The sequence below is a fragment of the Pseudonaja textilis genome, chromosome Z (assembly GCF_049901715.1).
Source record: "Pseudonaja textilis isolate UNSWEBS1 chromosome Z, rPseTex1.2, whole genome shotgun sequence".
Classification (NCBI taxonomy): domain Eukaryota; kingdom Metazoa; phylum Chordata; class Lepidosauria; order Squamata; family Elapidae; genus Pseudonaja; species Pseudonaja textilis.
In genome coordinates this window covers 109,379,563-109,391,832 of record NC_142008.1, presented here as the reverse complement: position 1 = coordinate 109,391,832, position 12,270 = coordinate 109,379,563, and the positions used below count along the sequence as shown (strand labels likewise).

Below are 12,270 nucleotides of genomic sequence, written 5' to 3'. Positions count from 1 at the left end.
AGGACTAGACTTCCTGTCTCAGGAACTTCTCTGGAGTTTTTCCCCCCTCCTTTGCTGGTACTTTGCTTGTGTGGAATGACCATTCAAAGTTACAATGGCACTGAAAAAAGTGACTTATGACCATTTTTCACACTTATGACTATTGCAGCATCCCCACAGTCATGAGAAGCCAGACGAGGAGATGCATGCCTCGACGTGAGTGATGTTGAGTTGGCCACGCCCAGCCAATCACATTACCACCAACTAAGCCACACCCACAGAACCGGTTGTTAAAAAAATTGAATCCCACCCCTGCTTAGCATTAGATTAATTTGAGAAGGTGAGAGGGCAGGAAGAGAGGACAGCTATGTTTTTAACTGCACATCAAATGAATGAATGAATGAATGAATGATTTTTTTATTGGCTAAGTGTGATTAGACACATAAGGAATTTGTCTTAGTGCATATGCTCTCAGTGTACATAAAAAGAAAATATACATTCATTAAGAATCATAAGGTACAACACTTATTCTTCTTATAGAGAAGGTGGAAGGAAAGAGGCCATGCAAATTGGAAGTCCTGCCTCCAAAACTACATATCTAGATCTACTTAAAGAGATAATTTCTGTTAAAATACATTTTCCTTTGAAAAGCATATTTTGATATAATTGAAATGAAGATATAAAGCAAAGTTGAGCTGAATTCTTAGACCAAATTTCCACTGTCTTCTTCAGGAGATGGGAGGTAAATTTTACTTCGTTTCTCATACAAACCTAATGAAGTGAACAGGAACATAATTGACACAGGTGACAACAATGTATTTTGTAAACATTCTTCCTTGATAGTTGCAGCTATTTGGAGGAGAGCCACCGGTATACCTGCAATCAACCAAATTGAAAGAAACTGTGCTGGTAATGGCAGTTGGGCCACTGAAGTTTCGGCAGACTTGTTGGACTACGGATGCAGGTGCAGAGATAAAAGTGTTGTGGGGTTTGCAACGAGGGCTGGTCATGCGCCGATTCCGTATCTGGTTTTCACAATATAAATTCATGTTGTGAGGTGGGTATTGGCTCTTGCTATCAATGTGCTTATTCTTGAATGCAGCCCAGCTTTGCCCTTGGCTGGGCACGACCAGCAGAGCCCCCAAAAGAAAGGCTAAAGAGAGCACCAGCAAGCAGGAGATCTTGGAAGCAAGCATGTTGGGAGACTCCAGGAATCTGCAGATATCAGAAGCAGAAAAGAGCTGAATATTCTGGGTGCCTTTGATGCCCTCATCCAACCTTAAGAATTCCCAGGTATTGACAAGATAAACAGTTGAGTGGTGAGCAGAGGTGGTATTCGGGAGGTTCTGACCAGTTCTGGAGAACAGGTAGCAAAATTTTGAGTAGTTTGGAGAACCGTCAAATACCACCACTGACTGGCTCCACCCCCATCTATTCTCTACCTCCCGAGTCCCAGCTGATTTGTTGGGTCTTCTTTGGTTGCCCTGCACAGGAGAATGGAGCTGGAAAGCAGTTTAGTGGGGTGGGATGGGGAGGGAATGGAGATTTTGCAGTATCCTTCCCCTGCCATGCCCACCAAGCCATGCCACATCCACCAAGCCACGCCCACAGAACTGGTAGTACATTTTTTTGAATCCCACCACTGGTGGTGAGCCCTTGTGATTTGTGCACTGGAATGGTCTCCTTATCTGGAACTAAATTAAATATTTGTGTGTACACAGGTAGTTGTTGAATTGCAACAGTAGAAAAGTGACCATTCAAGATTACAACAGCTTGAAAAATGTGACTGATGAACATTTTTCACCGTTATGACTTTTGCAGCATCCCCATGATCCTGTGATCAAAATTCAGATGCTTGGCCATGATCAAAATTCAGATGCTTGGTTCATATTTATGACTATTGCTGGGTCCCAAGGTTACGTGATCCCATTCTGCGACCATCTCACACGCAAAGTCAATGGGGAAGTCATATTCATTTATCAACTGGGTTACTAACTTAACTTTAACTGCCCCTCCCACAAAACCACCCCTCTTTCACCACTCCTCCCCACTCCAGGCCACCAACCCGGAAAGGTTGGGGAATTCTGTTGTAAGTGATCTTCTGACTTCCTCATCCAATATTAAAACTTCTCAGGTAGTGACCAGATGTGCAGTTGAACTGTGGGCCCTTGGAGTTTGTGCAGTGAGTTTGTACCTCGTGCCAAACTGAAAGTTTGTGTGTATGCAGGTAGTCCTCAATATACAACTGCAATTGACCCCAAAATTTATGTTGATAAGTGAGAAATGTGGTAAGTGAGTTTTGCCCCATTTTATAACTTTTCTCACCCCATTTGTTGAGGGAATTGCTGCAATCCTTAAATTGATAACGTTTACTAAATGAATCTGGCTTCCCCATTGATTTTGCTTGTCACCAGATTGCAAAAAGTAGGTCAGATGGCTCCAGGACACTGCAACTATCATAAATGTGAGTCAGTTGTCAAGCATCCAAATGACCATGGGGATGTTGTAATGGTCATAAGTGTGAAAAATGGTCATAAGCCACTTTTTTGGTGGTGTAATTTTTATCAGTCACTAAATGAACTGTTGTAGGTTGAAGACTACCTGTATTTGTACATTTGTATGACTGTATATATACAGGTAGTCCTTGATTCACAACCACAAATGAGCCTAAAATTTTGTTGCCAGACAAGGAAGTTACTAGTTAACAACTAACATGGAGTTTTGTCCCATGCAGTTGTTAAGCAAATCTGACTTCCCCATTCACTTTGCTTGTCAGAAGCCAGCTGGGAAGGTTAGTGTTATGTCCTGAGAACTCTAGGAGTTCTCACTCAGGTCCATGCACTTTGCGTGGGCGTTCTTCCCTTCACTCATTGGTTGGTTCTCCCCAGCAGCCAGCTATAAAAGCAGGCTGCGGGGTCCAACCAGTTGCTGACTGCTGCGAGCCAGTTTCCAGGCGTGGCAAGCACGGTCAGCCCTTTATTGTTATAATAAAGTATTTGTTGCACTCATGCTCTGGTTCAGCCTCTCTTTTCCCAAACTTAACACTGGCGACGAGGGTGGGATGGCTACCAGAAGCACCTTGCAACCGCTGAGTCACTAGCCGCCGATCCGCAGCCAGAGAGAGCGATCGGCCGGCGATAAGAGCAACGCTGATCCGCAGCCAGAGAGAGCGGTCAGTAAACAAAAAGAGCAAACAAAAAGAGCAAACGCTGATCCGCCGACAGAGAAAGCGGCCAGCAAGCGATAAGAAGCGAACGCTGATCCGCAGCCAGAGAGAGCGGTCAGAATCGAAAGTTAGAAGCGTCTGTAGCCGCTTGTTAGCCCAGCTACAGGGAAAGTGAAGCGCTGCGAGCCGCAGCCACTCAGTATTAGGCGCGAAATTCAAACGGTTGTCATTTGAATTTCAAACCTAAAAGGTACAGCACAGCGCTGTAGTCCAGTCACTGACGCCCACACAGGCGCGAATCCAAATGCCGCCAACGGCTAACAGCCAAACGTGGTTAACCCAGAGAGAAAGAGAGGATTGCGAAAAGCCTCTCCTGAGCTGAAATCACTTGCCTGCCACGGGCACTAAAACATTGTCTGCTGCCCCAGAGAGATTTTTTCCACAGGTTGTTCAACCGGTCCCAGCACCATGAGTTCCAATCCAGTCTTCCCAGCGTTCAAACCAGATGAGGAGAAGTGGGAGTCGTATAAGAACCGCTTTAATCATTATATCGATGCAGTTGGCCTGGCGGATGCTGGAGAGCATCGGAAAAAATCGTATTTCCTAATCTACTGTGGAGCCACCGTCTACGATACTGCCACGGCACTCGTGGCTCCACGTGAGTTGAAAAACGTTCCGTGGTCTGAGTTACTTGAAATCCTCACTAACCACTATTCTCCCAGGCCCTCACAGATTGCCAGGAGATTCACCTTCCGTATGAGGAAGCAATCAGGCAAGGAGACCATCAATCAGTATATGGCGCTCTCAGAACAGCAGCACTGCATTGTGGGTTTGGAACCTACCTGGAGGACATGCTCCTCGATCAATTAGTCTGCGGGGTCAAGGACCTCCACCTGCAAAGGTGCCTTCTCGCCAAAAAGACCTCAACCTCGCACTAGCAGTCGAGGAGGCCTTGGCAGCTGAGCTGGCAGCACACTCAGCCACCGAAATCCATGGCCCAAGTGCCAAGCTGACATCACTTCCAGTCCACTCCGAGGAGGTGGTAGCAGAGGAAACCATCAGTGATGAAAACACGTCCACCGCCTCTCCAACGACAGACGGCCGCAGGTAAGAGCCAAACAAGAAAACATCGGTCCACCCAAGCACATCACCCTGTGCCTAGCCTGTGGGGATCTCATCAGAGGGCCACCTGCAAGTTTAAAGGAGCCACCTGCAATAACTGTCATAAAAGGGGACACATCGCGAGAGTCTGCCAAGCCCCTCAAAGCTCAGCACAAAGGCACCCCCCGCACTTCGGGACCACAGAGGCAAGTATTGAACTGTCGCACGCACCACCTTGCCAAGCACACTTGCCACACTGTTAGTAAAATTTCTCTCTCCGTTTCCCTAGAAGGTAAACCGTGCCGCATGGAGGTTGACACAGGGTCAGCGCTCTCAATTATCTCGTGGAGCACCCTCAAGAGGCTCCAACCAAGCCTATCCACTAGCCGGCTCCAGAGATGCCAGTTTAGCCTGAAGGACTACCAGGGAAGACCATTCCTGTAATCGGCAGAGGCAAGTTCCTTGTCAGTTTTAAAGCTTTTAAAGGTCACCTACCTCTAGTGGTAGTTAACGGCAATCTCCCCACCTTATTGGGGCTCGATTGGTTTCCCCATCTCGGCCTAGGGCTAACAGGAGTCCATGCTGTCTCAACCTCAGACACTGACTCCTTATTCGCTGATTACTCAGATGTATTCAGCGAGGAGCTGGGGTGTTATAACGGTACCCCCATCTCATTCTCAGTTGACCCCCAGGCAGTCCCAATCAGGCTAAAACCGCGTAGGGTCCCATTCGCTATTCGGCCAAAACTAGATGCGGAATTGGATAAACTGTTAAAACAAGGGGTCATTGAGCCAACAGATTTCGCCAAATGGGAGACGCCCATTGTCACACCCTCAAAAAGACGGTAGCCTGAGAATTTGCTTGGACTACAAGACGACAATCAATAAATTTCTACAAGTTAGCGCTTATCCTGTGCCCGTCATTCAGCATTTATTACACACATTCGAACCAGGCAGCATTTTTGCTAAATTGGACATGTCTCAAGCATATCAGCAGTTCCCTGTTGATAACCAAACAGCGGAACTCCAGACCATTGTCACTCACAGGGGTGCCTTCCGATGCAAGCGTCTCCAATTTGGCGTAAGTGTTGCCCCAGGTATTTTCAATCCCTCATGGAGCGGATTTTGCAGGGCCTCCTGGTGTAGTACCCTACTTCGGCGACATCTTAGTCTCGGCCAGAGACAGACCCCAACTCTTCCAGAGAGTTCGAGCAGTGTTAGAGAGGTTCAGACAGCATGGCCTCAAGTTGAAAAAAGAAAAATGTGCCATTGCCACTAGACAGGTGGACTTTCTGGGTTATAAAATTGACGCCTCTGGCATTCACCCCCTGGAGTCCAAGGTTAAGGCAATCCACGAGGCACCCACTCCAACCTCCAAAACGGAACTACAGGCTTTCTTGGGGCTATTGAACTTTTACGCATCCTTCTTGCCCCATAAAGCATCAGTAGCTGAACCCCTACACAGATTACTGGATAAAAAGTCACCGTGGCACTGGGGGCACAGAGAAGACCATGCTTTTCACGCCGTCAAATCACTACTCACGTCAGAGGCGGTACTTATTCAATTCGACCCTAACCTCCCTTTAGTGCTGGCAGCAGACGCATCCCCTTTTGGAATTGGGGCGGTACTAAGTCACAGGCTTCCCAATGGCGCCGAGGCTCCCATCGCCTTTTTCTCAAGGACGCTCTCTGCAACAGAGCGCAATTACAGCCAGATCGATAAGGAAGCCCTAGCAGCTGTTGCAGCCGTGAAAAATTTCACAATTTCTCTTTGGCCATTTTTTCGAGCTGGTCACGGACCACAAGCCCCTCCTGGGCCTACTAGCCGGGACAAACAGACCCCTCAAGTCCTTTCCCCTAGGATGACAAGGTGGACCCTCTTCCTAGCAGCCTACTCCTACAGACTTATACACCGCCGGGTAAAACACTGTCCCACGCTGACGCTCTCAGTCGCTGCCCCTTGCCAGCTCCGGCTGAAGACCCTGCTCCTGTCCACGCTATTTTCGAGATCACCCAGTTGGACCTGCCCATCACTGCCCTTGACATTGCTGCTAAAACCAAGGCAGACCAAACGCCGCCCAGGTGCTCGACTGGGTGAGGAGGGGTGGCCGGGTGGCAATGTTGAAAACAAATTCACACCTTTCAAGACTCGCATGCAGGAGTTGTCCAGTTTGCAGGGCTGTCTACTATAGGGCACTCGAGTGGTCATCCCGACCTCACTGCGTACCCGAGTTCTGGAGGCGTTGCACGAGGGACACCCTGGCATCGTGAGAATGAAGGCATTAGCACGCAGCTACGTGTGGTGGCCGGGTCTCGACGAGGATGTTGTCAATTGGGTAAGTTCCTGCAGCATTTGCCAGGAATCCCGTCCTGCTCCCCCCATTGCCACCCCTACCAGATGGGAAAGCGCCAGCGCTCCTTGGTCCAGAATTCACATCGACCTGGCCGGCCCTTGCATGGGAAGATGTTCCTAGTGGTCGTGGACGCCTATTCCAAATGGATTGATGTAGCACAGCTATCCACGACCACCACACTAGCAATCACCAATGTGTTAACACGCCTGTTCGTAACGCACGGGCTACCCGACTCCATTGTCTCCGACAATGGCCCACAGTTCGCATCGACCGAGTTCAGCCGTTTCGCTGCCAACCTGGGTATCCGCCACATTTTCACAGCCCCATTTCATCCTGCCAGTAACGGATTGGCTGAAAGGGCCGTCAGGACCACTAAAGAAGCCCTGGCTAGGTTCAGCAAGGATGACTGGCACCACAAACTCTCGCGGTTCCTGATGAGCCAACACTCAACTCCTTGTTCAGTCACCAATAAGTCCCCAGCTGAGCTCCTGATGGGCAGGCGTCTGAGGACTGTATTGGACAGACTTCACCCACAATACTGCCCTGACTCTCCCCTCGCTTCCACATTGGGGGTTAGACATTTTATCTTACAGGAGCCAGTATTTGCGAGGAACTTCGCTGGAGACCCCCTGTGGATCCCAGGCGAGATCGTAGCCATCACCGGGCCGTGGTCGTATCGGGTCAGACTGGAGGATGGCCGTGTCTGGAGAAGGCACATAGACCAACTGCGTAGGCGCCTCAGCACCCTCGCCAGCAGGGATCCAGAGTCACCAGACGAAGGGAGGCCTCATCATCAGCCCCACATCCACATCATGCCCGGCGACCAGTTCACACCAACAGCCGATCCCGAAAGCCCGAACACGGACAGCGGCGCCCAGACGGTTGACCAGCCCGATCCAGTCTACGGGAGCACGTCCCCAGTGACCAACCCTACGAGCCCCGGGCATGCCCGAACCAAGGGGCACACTGGTGACACTTTGCAGGCTCTGCCTTCCCAGGCAGACCCCGAACGGACAGACAACGTTCCAGAGCTGCGCCGTTCCGGGCGCCAACATAAACCTCCTGCCTACCTCAAAGACTATGCGTGTTCGCATCTGGGGGAAGGGTGTTATGTCCTGAGAACTCTAGGAGTTCTCACTCAGGTCCATGCACTTTGCGTGGGCGTTCTTCCCTTCACTCATTGGTTGGTTCTCCCCAGCAGCCAGCTATAAAAGCAGGCTGCGGGGTCCAACCAGTTGCTGATTGCTGCGAGCCAGTTTCCAGGCGTGGCAAGCACGGTCAGCCCTTTATTGTTATAATAAAGTATTTGTTGCACTCATGCTCTGGTTCAGCCTCTCTTTTCCCAAACTTAACAGTTAGAAATGTGATCATATGACCATGAGACAGTACAACTGTTTGTTCTAATCTATCTATCTATCTATCTATCTATCTATCTATCTATCTATCTATCTATCTATCTATCTATCTATCTTCTATCTATCTATCTATCTATCTGTCTATCTCCTATCTGTAAGTCTATCTGTCTGTCTGTCTATCTATCTATCTATCTATCTATCTATCTATCTATCTATCTATCTATCTTCTATCCATCTATCTTCTATCTGTCTATCTCCTATCTGTAAGTCTATCTGTCTGTCTATCTATCTATCTATCTATCTATCTATCTATCTATCTATCTATCTATCTATCTATCTATCTATCTATCTATCTATCTCTCTATATCTATCTATCTATCTATCTATCTATCTATCTATCTATCTATCTATCTATCTATCTATTTATCTATCTATCTTCTATCTTCTATCTGTCTATCTGTCTGTCTGTCTATCTATCTATCTATCTATCTATCTATCTATCTATCTATCTATCTATCTATCTATCATCTATCTCTATTCAGCAAATTCATACAGTCATCCAACTTTGGTTGGCTTACAATATATTGAAGAATGTTTTTGAACGGTGGACTCTGAACTCTCTTTTTTGTTTGCAGTTTTAAAATGGATGACTACGATCTGGTTGCTGACTATAATGAATCCAGGTTAGAAGGCCTGTCAGGGCCACAGAAGTGTTCCATGGAGATGGGTTCAGTCCTGGGAACTCAAATTGTCCATTCCAATATTTCCCAAAGTTGATGGTTTGGGGTTTTTTGCCTGTTTTGAGAGAAGTCTCTCTCTCTCCTCCTGCCAAAAGGAAAATTCCTGAGAGCTTCTGAGAAGCAGAGATGGTCCCATCCATTAGGGTTTCTTACATATTTTTTTCCTTGGAGATCAACAACTGTTTTGGCAAGCAGGAATAGGCTACATTGCCTTGACCTCTCCACTGTAATGAATCAGTGGCTTGTTGACCTGGACTTTCCTCTAAGTCACGCACTGGACTTTCTCCTCACTTATCTCAAATGTTTATTCTTTTGGGCAGAGAAAATTGCTATCCTAGTTTGCCTAACTGAAATTTTCCATTTTTATTTCCTAAAGATATAATTGGTGAAAAACTGAAAATGAGCCTAGTTACGGGCCATTGTTTTATTAAATATATTTCTTCTTATATTTCTTATTAGAGCTTTGTTCTGATCTAAGTTCCAGGAACCCAAGGAAATGTAAATAAGAATCGTACTTTATCTTATCCAGAAAGTGCAGGGCACATGTGGAGGCTCAGGGACAATGAAAAACGGGCCTCCTGGAAATTTGGGGAGGCTGGAAATGGGCCCTTCCAAACTTTTTGAAGCCCACCCCTGAGTATATCCACTGATGAAACCTCAGTGTTTTCACCTATTGCTGGAAGGCTAAAACATCTGAATTAGCCCTTCATATATCTGTCAGGGTGTTCCTGCAAGATCATGAGATGTGCTGTCACAGTAAGTTTTGGTACCACTCCAACTATAACTTCAGTTCTTGGAATTTAAGAGAAGAGAATAAATGCATAGAATGCATAGAACGCAGAAGGCATTAGTCTCAGTAAGTCTTCCCACTCAGACTCAGGTCCATAGAAAGGCAAAACAAGATACTATATTAGTAAATTATTAATAAGGTCTTATCCTATCCAGATTTAGACAGTGTCTTCCACTGAAGCACAAAACCCCAGACATTATGAATATATTCAACTCTTTTTTCCTCTAATATTTGAACAGATTCTTACAGGAAACTTATTTTGCTTTCAGCTTTCCAGTTTTGATAGTATCCTGCAAAGTTTCAGGGCAATTAATGTTGTGCAACATGTAGCAGCTGGAGATGAGTATCTGGGCAGTGGGCTTCATCTGTTTTGGGATTAGAACAAATACATGATTTTCAACCATTAGGTTTCCTGCTTGAGCAGGGGGATGGACTAGAAGACCTCTAAGGTTCCTTTCAACTCTGTTATTCTGCTAATCAAAACCTCCCTCCCTTTCTCCTTTGGATCAGTGATCTCTAGAAGAAGAAGCCCTTCCATGGACGTAAATATAGACATGTAAAAGATGGGAAGGATAGAAAATACATTGGTAGGCTGTCCCTCCTGAGTAACACAGGATGAAAGAGTTCTATGTATAAAGTAGCCTCATAACAGTATATATTAGAGGTCTCCATATTTGACAACTTGTGGACTTCAACTCCCAGAATTCTTCAGCCAGCATGGGAGTTGAAGTCCACAGATCTTAAAATTGCCAAGTTTGGGGACCTCTGGTATAGATTAAAGTGGTTTCAAACTTACCCTCCTGGTGAAAAAATTGTCAATGTGTAAGAGCCCTTCCTTGGAAGAGAAATGAAAGTTTAGATGTCTTCTGATCACTTTCATTTGAAGAATTCCTATTTATACCCTAAGGTCTATGTTTCATTTCAGAATACAAGCCTTGGAATGAAGCCTCTTGAGCTTTTAGCACTTCTATGGGCCAAGAGACTTTTATGAAGTCACGTCCAGGTGCTTGTAACTCATACCTGATCCTCCCCTTTCTCTATGGACTTTGGATTCTATGTGGAATGTCTCCTTTCTATTCTTTACTGCTACTTTTTCTCTAGAAAGATAAACTGATCTTCTAAGGAGAAGGTGGGTCTGGGTAGAAATGAATGGAGATTGTTTTCCAAAAATCCATGTCTTCTTTGTGGCTGAGAGCTCTATATGCTATAGACCACTGTCTCAAAAGTAGTTGGGACCAGAAGGGAAACAAACTATGGCTTAATTTTAATGCAATTTAATTAACATTTAATCAAAACAATGGAATATATTCCATATGGTTCTGCCTCATGGATATAATCATTTCTCCATAGATAGTCATTGAAATTACAATTTAGAGATCACTTTTAAAAGAGTCCTGGGCTTTTAAGGTTAGTCTGGGTCCTTAGTGGTTTCCATGAGAATAGAATAGAATAGAATAGAATAGAATAGAATAGAATAGAATAGAATAGAATAGAATAGAATAGAATAGAATACTTTATTGGCCAAGTGTGATTGGACACACAAAGATTTTGTCTTGGCATAAATACTCTCAGTATACATAAAAGAAAAGATACATTTGTCAGGAGTCGAGAATCATACGACACTTAATGATAGTCATAGGGTACAATAAGCAATCAATCATACTAGGAAACAGTCAATATAAATCGTAATGTCAATATAAATCAAATGGTCACTTTTAGACTGCCCCTAAATGTGTTTCAAGGTGGCTCAGTGGCTAAGATGCTGAGCCTGTTGATCAGAAATGTCAGCAGTTCAATGGTTTGAATCCCTAGCACCACCTAATGGAGTGAGCTCCCGTTACTTATCCCAGCTTCTGCCAATCTAGCAGTTCGAAAGCATGTAAAAATGCAAGTAGAAAAATAGGGACCACTTTGGTGGGAAGGTAACAGCATTCCATGGGCCTTCGGCATTTAGTTATGCCGTCCACATGACCACGGAGACATCTTTGAACAGCACTGGCTCTTCGGCTTTGAAATGGAGATGAGCACTGCCCCCTAGAGCTGAAAATGACTAGCATGTATGTGCAAGGGGAACCTTTACCTTTATCTTTAAATGTCTTTCTGACCAAATATGGGTGCTGGAGTTTACAATGAATTGAATTTCCTTAAGTTCCCCAAACTCTTGAGCTTATCAACAACTTGATGAAATTTCAGATTGTTCATCAAAACCCAAATGTTTATTAAATGACTACAAATTAATAAATACTACTTTAACTAGCAAAACTAGGAATAATAATAATAATAATAATAATAATAATAATAATAATAATAATAATAATACTTGGATAGTCTCATCAACTCTTGGAGATCAATAATGACTACTTTGAGAAAGTCGAATTATGTAGAGTTCTACAGAGGGATTATTGAGTCTGTCATCTACAGCTCTATAACTGTCTGATTAGGTTCTCCAACCCAACAAGGCAGACACAGACTTCAGAGAGTAATTAGGATTGAAGAAAAACACAATTATTACCAACCTGCCTTCAATAAAGGACCTGTATACTGCATGAGTCAAAAAGAAGGCTGTGAAAATATTTACAGACTTCTCACATCCTGGACATAAACTGTTTCAATTCCTACCCTCAAAATGACACTATAGAGCACTGCACACCAGAACAACTAGACACAAGTACAGTTTTTCCCAAATGCCATCACTCTGCTAAACAAATAATTCCTTCAAACTGTCCAACTATTTACGAAGTCTGCACTACTATTACTATTAATCTTCTCATCACTGCTTATCACTC

The 12,270-nt window shown here is 45.1% G+C and overlaps 1 long non-coding RNA gene and 1 pseudogene across 3 annotated transcripts in view; one reads left to right on the top strand and one right to left on the bottom strand.

Annotated features, from left to right (window-relative positions):
- Positions 1-380: 380 nt before the first annotated feature.
- LOC148124247 (uncharacterized) lies at positions 381-10,356 on the bottom strand. Its single transcript, XR_015740124.1, has 2 exons — positions 10,281-10,356; positions 381-1,194 (listed from the first exon to the last, which is right to left on the bottom strand). It is a non-coding gene; the product is annotated as an uncharacterized LOC148124247 (long non-coding RNA).
- LOC113449564 (ribonuclease pseudogene) overlaps positions 9,316-12,270 on the top strand; it is a 52,732-nt pseudogene continuing 49,777 nt past the window's right edge. Inside the window, exon 1 of one of the 2 annotated variants that reach the window (XR_015740120.1) lies at positions 9,316-9,450. The product of XR_015740120.1 is annotated as a ribonuclease pseudogene, transcript variant X2 (transcript). The remainder of the gene's footprint in view (positions 9,451-12,270) is intronic. The other variant, XR_015740122.1, reaches the window with a different exon arrangement.